This window comes from Canis lupus, chromosome 32 (assembly GCF_003254725.2).
Source record: "Canis lupus dingo isolate Sandy chromosome 32, ASM325472v2, whole genome shotgun sequence".
In the NCBI taxonomy this organism is placed as follows: Eukaryota; Metazoa; Chordata; class Mammalia; order Carnivora; family Canidae; genus Canis; species Canis lupus.
Genome location: NC_064274.1, coordinates 6,866,107 through 6,872,783, shown reverse-complemented (window position 1 = coordinate 6,872,783; position 6,677 = coordinate 6,866,107). Strand labels below are relative to the sequence as shown.

General features: G+C 38.7%; 1 long non-coding RNA gene across 1 annotated transcript; it reads left to right on the top strand.

Moving 5' to 3' along the window:
- The first annotated feature begins 101 nt into the window (after positions 1-101).
- Positions 102-5,108, top strand: LOC112646259 (uncharacterized). The gene is made up of 4 exons (XR_007407788.1): positions 102-242; positions 574-655; positions 2,474-2,547; positions 4,947-5,108. It is a non-coding gene; the product is annotated as an uncharacterized LOC112646259 (long non-coding RNA).
- Positions 5,109-6,677: the final 1,569 nt, after the last annotated feature.

Genomic DNA, 6,677 nt, shown 5'->3' with positions numbered 1-6,677 from the left:
TGAAGACAAAATCGGGCCTCAAAACAAATTATCTGCTGAGAGGCCTATCAACTCCTTGCATTTTATTTGGTAGCTCCCTGATGTGGAGATAACATAGGGGCTGTTGGTATCGTTGGCCTGAGGTAAGCCACCCCGGAGGAGCTTGAATGAGAGACTAGGCTACGTCGACGTTTAGTTCAACGAACCCTCTTCTACAAGGGAGGGAATTTGTCACTATGCGGGGGAATTAAGAAGGAAGTAAGGTAAGGTCCCTGGGGCTGTTGGCGGCAGCACTGGGAGGAGCAGGAGGGGAGAGACAATGAAATGATTTTGGTTGGGGTGTGGGGCATCATGGAAAACTTCAAGGAGTGACAGGGCCGTAGAAGGATGTCTTGTGTATATTTACGGCATGAGCTACCGATTTTAGTGGAAGAGACAAATTGGGGCCAACGTAGGGCGTAGTTTCTATTTCGTGTCTTTCAAGAGATGCTTAACATATTAAGTGGCTGCTTTCTCTTCCACTTTGTTGGAGTCCATTAAGGAAACAACAGTTTGTACTTTTCGTTCAACTTTTTCATTTCCTTCTCCCAACAGGCAAGAACGATCGCAGCATTTCCAAGACATTGCTTCTTTTTTTTTTTCCCTTTTTGTTCCTTTATCCAAATTCCAGCCAAAGGTATTACTTATTCACATCTACTTTTCCATTATAATATGCTCCTATTTTGTTTGAACGAAATTAACAGCTTTTGTGTGTGTAGTTTTCTGGAAGTCACATGGCCTAAGGATAGTACTGAATTTGACGGAAAATTGATCCGTACTTCATTTTTTTTTTCTTCGCACTTCATTTTTTTAATTGCGAAAAGATGTTCCACTGTATGGATATACTGCCATGATTTTATTTATCCATTCATCAATGGAACATTTGGGTTGTCTCCGTTCTGGGGGAATGTTTATGCCATAAACAATAATGCACAAGTTTGTGTGTGGACATATGTTTTCATTTCTTTTGAGTATATACCTCAGGGTAGATTGCTGGATCATATACTTAATTATGTTTAAACTCTTGAGGAAATGACATACTTTTTCCAAAGTGGCTGGACCATTTTACATTCTCACTAGCAGTGGATGAGGGTTCCCTTTTCTTCATGTTCCTGAGAGTGTGAGGTGGTACTTCATTGTGGTGTTGCCTGATTTTTAAGGACTTAGGGTTTGTAGGGAACCTGCTAGAGGATGTTCTTTGAGTGTAGAGACAGTGTTTAAGGTGAATTTGTCTTTTCAGTCTGTGGCACACCAATAGATAACATGTTTCTACTCTAATGTCATATGTATTCCTGAAAGATAATTTATATTTAGAAAAATTGTGCATCTGAAAAAAGCAGTGCTTGTAGGAAGAAAAAAGTTAGCATTGACTATTCAAAATCTATGCAGTTTGATAATCTCTAAAAGAGTGACAAGTACCTGGGGAAGAACTCCTACGCCTTCCTCCGACCCCTTTAAATGTTAAATTCAGTGGAGATTGCTGTAAGGTATATTATATTAGAACAGGGTTGGTGGATGCTAGATGTTATAGATATCGAAGTGGAGCTCTGAGCTAATGGGCTGCTAAATGGTATAACCTGTTCAGGGTGGGTGGGTGCAGCTAGGGAGGGAGCCCCAGGTGCAGGCTCTCATTTTTCTTTGTCTTTTTTTAGATTTTTTTTTTAATTTATTCATTTATGAGAGACACAGAGAGAGAGAGAGGCAGAGACACAGGCAGAGAGAGAAGCAGGCTCCATGCAGGGAGCCCGATGTGGGACTTGATCCCGGGACTCCAGGATCACGCCCTGGGCCAAAGACAGGCACCCCAACCACTGAGCTACCCAGAGGTCCCATCATTTTTCATTTTCTTATGTTAGAGTTGAAAGTACCCCTGTTGCTAATTCGGTATCACTGTTAGGAGGAATAGAAGTCTTTTCTGCTTAATTGGATTCCAGATACTGTGGCTATCTAGGAAAGATGAAACTGTGGCTCTCACATTATTCTGAAGGCATTCTTGTAATTATTAATTACAAGCAAGTTACTGAAAATTGCTCTGCTGCAAAAACAGATTTACTTTAATGGTGTAGACTGATTAAATGAAAAACTTTATGGGAGCCACAAGGGGTCACCGCCCTAGGTATTCTTAGTATACTTCTGGATAAGGAAATATGCAATCCTTCATAAGTGCACCTTTTTTTTTGAGTTGTATTTATGTATCTTTATATTTGTTTATAACTTTTACATTTTTGTTGCTCTTTTTTACTGTTTTACTGGGTGACTTTGAGGTTCTCAATTTGATCATTTGATTATCTTTGCTTCCTCCAATAACTTCATATCCAGTGATTAAACCTTTTCACTGCTGTTCACATAATGAACCGTTGTGATTATTGAATATATAAATGAGGATATGTAAGCTGTGTTAAAGAAGGCATTGGCAATTGTGCAACCTAATTTAAAAGAAAATATCTCTTTTCAGGAATTACATTCTTGGAGATGTTGGGAAAAGATTCCTCAGCCTTGGAAGATAATTACTCCAAATATACAGGGGAGGTAGTATATCTTTCTGTTTTAAATGTATTAAGTATCTTGGAACAATAGTAGTGAGTTAGAAATGGAGTATTGTCCAACTAAAGATTTATGAAGGCTTTGGTGAAATCTACTTCCTGTTAGGGAATCTCATTAATTCAGTAGCTTGGGAGGAAAAGTAACAGCTAATGGTTATTAAACCATTACAGATCAAGCTTTGTATTAAGCATTTTATATACAGTATAGTTTTTATAAACAATGTTTACTTCTCAAAACAACCCTATGAAAGTAAGTAAACTTTTTTTTTTAATTTGAGAAAGAGCATGGTGGGGGACACTGAGGGAGAAGCAAACTCCCTGCTGAGCAGGGAGCCTGACTCATGGCTCCATCTCAGGACCCTGAGATCATGACCTGAGCTGACGGCAGACACTTAAGCAACTGAGCTACCCTGCACCTCAAAAGCAAATAGACTTTTTGCTTTCTAGGACTGGTGTCTTCCTTGTTAAACACTTACCCTTCTGTCAGATTCTTAGCTAGTTCTGCTGGAACCCTTGTTGCCCTCATATGTTAAGATGTATTTCTAGTAATTGACTTACATTCTTTTTCATCCTTTTTCAGTTCAGAAAGCCATGTGGTTTTGAAATTATTGGTGACCAGCTGTAAAAAAACTGTTCTGAATCTAATCCTTTCCTCAAAATTAAAGATCTTGGGCAGCCCTAGTGGCGCAGCGGTTTAGCGCCGCCTGCAGCCCAGGGTGTGATCCTGGAGACCCGGGATCCAGTCCCACATTGGGCTCCCTGCATGGAGCTTGCTTCTCTGCCTGTGTCTCTGCCTTTTGCTCTCGCTCTATGTCTCTCATGAATAAATAAAATAAAATCTTTAAAAAATTAAAAAAATTAAAGATCTTTTTAGATAATTTGTAAGTTGTACATTTTACTTTATTTTTTAAGATTTATTTTTATTTATTTATTTATTTATTTATTTATCTATTTATTTATTTATTTATTTTTAAGATTTTATTTATTTATTTATTCATGACAGAGAGAGAGAGAGAGCCAGAGACACACAGGCAGAGGGAGAAGCAGGCTCCATGCAGGGATCCCGACACCGGACTCAATCCCAGATCTCCAGAATCACACCCCGGACTGAAGGTGGCGCTAAACCGCTGGGCCACCAGAGCTGCCCAAGATTTATTATTTATTCTAGAGAGATCGCAAGAGCAAAGCAGGGGCAGACTGCACTGAGCAGGGAGCCCAACTCCGGGCTCATTCAGTCCCAGGTTTCTGAGATTATGATCTGAGTGAAAATGAAGAGTCAGCCAGGCATCCTTGCATTTTACTTTTTGAATGTGGATTGTGGCTCTCTGTATTATTTACTGTTATGTAAAAATTATCCCAAACTTAGTTTGCAACAATAAAGACTTATCTTAGAGTGGGAGGAGGGCAAAGCAGAGAGGCATCAGTTTCCAGACTGACTTAATAAGCCTCAATTCCTTGATGGTTGTTGGCTAAAGACTTCAGTTCTGGGACGCCTGGATGGCTCAGTGGTTGAGGATTTGCCTTTAGCTCAGGTTGTGATCCCGGGTTCCTAGAATCAAGTTCCGCATCAGGCTCCCCAGAGGGAGCCTGCTTCTCCCTTTGTGTCTCTTATGAATAAATAAAATCTTTGAGTAAATAGATAAAGACTTAGGTTGTTCACCATGTGAACATAGGCTGCCTGAGTATCCCCACAACATGACAACTGGCTTTGCCCAGAGGGAATGATCCAAAAGAGATATGCCAAGACAGCATGTAAGTAGGCACATAAAAGGATGTAAATACCAAAGGTGGGGATTGTTAGGGATCATCCTAAAGATTGACTACTACACTTTTTTTTTTAACCACTTCAATTTATTGAATCGATCCTCTCCTCTGGTCAGATAATTAGGAGTGTACGTATCCAAGTAAATGCTCTCTTTTCTAAGGTGTATAGTTGCGTGCCTGTGCATATATAGATTCCATAAGTGATGCTACATTTCTTTTGGAAATTTTCTAGGGAGTATGTAAGACTCATTTTATAGCTAGAGAATACTCTATCTTGATTATATTTTTTCTTGTACCCATTTCCCCTCTCCCAATTACTCCTAGGTGGAAGTGGTTAGACAAGCTGGAAGCAGATTATAGATAAAAATTGAGAATTTTGCTTAGGGTGCAGACTGACGTGGAATGGTTGAAATTTCTGTTTCTGGGCAGCCCCGGTGGCTCAGAGGTTTAGCGCTGCCTTCAGCTCGGGGCATGATCCTGGAGACCTGGGATCGAGTCCCACGTTGGGCTCCCTGCATGGGGCCTGCTTCTCCCTCTGCCTGTGTCTCAGCCTCTCTCTGTGTCTCTCATGAATAAATTAATAAAATCTTTAAAAAAATAAAATAAAAATTCTGTTTCCAGTTTTTCAAGGAATGTAGTCCAGTTACTTAAAGGCGCAGAAATATTTGACATAGGATGGAATAAAGGTATAAATATGCAGTAGCAGCTTTAAAGCAATTTGTCCTTTTCCTCGAAAGCTTGATATTTATCCAATATGGTAAGTAGTCTTTTTCTTTCTTTTTTTATAAGTAGACTCCACACCCAGTGTGGAGACAAACACAGAGCTTGAACTCACGACCCTGAGATCAACGCCTGAGCTAAGAAGAGTCAGATACTTAACCCACTGAGCCATCCAGGCAGGTACCCCATACTTTTTCTTTCTGTTGATCCCCTCCCCCCATGGTCTTCTGTCTCTCTTAATGAATAAAATATAGACTTTGCTAAGCAATCAGAATGCCCCTAATTGGCAGGATTCTAATTAGTGCCTGAGATTTGTAATTTTTTGAGCTGCCTTTTCCCTTTATCCCTGCTTAAAAGTTATTTCTTAGGAGTGACAGCTGTGCCCCTTTTCCTTTAAAGTTTAATTGCTTCTGATTATTAGAAACCTTGACTATTAACAAGCATTACATATAAAACAAGATATACTCAGTTTTGGAATGTATTTAAGTTATGATTACCCTTTCCATGTCAAACTTTTTTTTTTTTTTTTAAGATTTTATTTATGTATTCATGAGAGAGACCAGAGAGGCAGAGAGACATAGGCAGAGAGAGAAGCAGGCTCCTCGCAGGTAGCCTGATGCAGGACTTGATCCTGTATCCCAGGATCATGCCCTGAGCCGAAGGCAGACACTCAACCACTGAGCCATCCAGGCGTCCCTCCATGTCAAACTTAACGTTGAGAAGACATTTCTAAATTAGTGTAAGGTAATCTTATACAAAGTAGATAGATAATGCACTTGAAATTATCTTTGGTATGAGTTTTTTCCCAATCACAGTAAAATTGGGGAATTTATGATAATTAAAATTTAAAGAAATGTGCATTATGTGTTCTATAGAAAGGGCTAAACCGTGAAAACCTTATGATTACAGCTTAAGTTGAAAATAGGAAAAAAAATACAAATGTCCAATGATTAAACTTTTTCCACTGCTGTTCACATCATGATTTGTTGTGATTAATGTATGTGGATGAGGACATAATGGAAAAAGAAAATCATAGTGGGAGAAGAAAAGCACAGATGTAGTTTTTGTATGTTGATTTAATAATGTTTTTCCTTTTAGAAATGAAATTGAAGGGCGGTTTTCTTAACATCACGTGTCAGATTTGATAAACAGTGAACATTTTTATAGAAAGGTAAGAGGTTAATTTGATGAACAGAAAATCAGATCTTAGCAAACAGTTGATATTTGAGCATAATGTGAATATCGTACTCAATTTTTTTTTCCTTATGCTTTCAGCTTTCAAAGATGATATAATTTTCTAAATCAATAGATTTGATTCAGGGTAGGCAATTGGTAGCTGGGGTCAGGACTTGTAACCTTGATGGTCATCTTTTCTCAAAAATAATGATGTAATTCAGCCCCTGAAATAGATAGGGGCTATTAGAATATATGAAACTAGATATCATATATTCCAGGGTTTAAGTTTGCTTAACTTTTGGATGTTCTATAAATGACTCTTTAATATGCCAGTGAACATCCATCCTATAACTTAAGCTTTATTCAAGAATAGTAGATACGTACATAGGTAGTCAAAAGCTGGGAATCTCAAATCTAATACCACATTAATCTGTCACTAATTAGGCATGTTGTCTT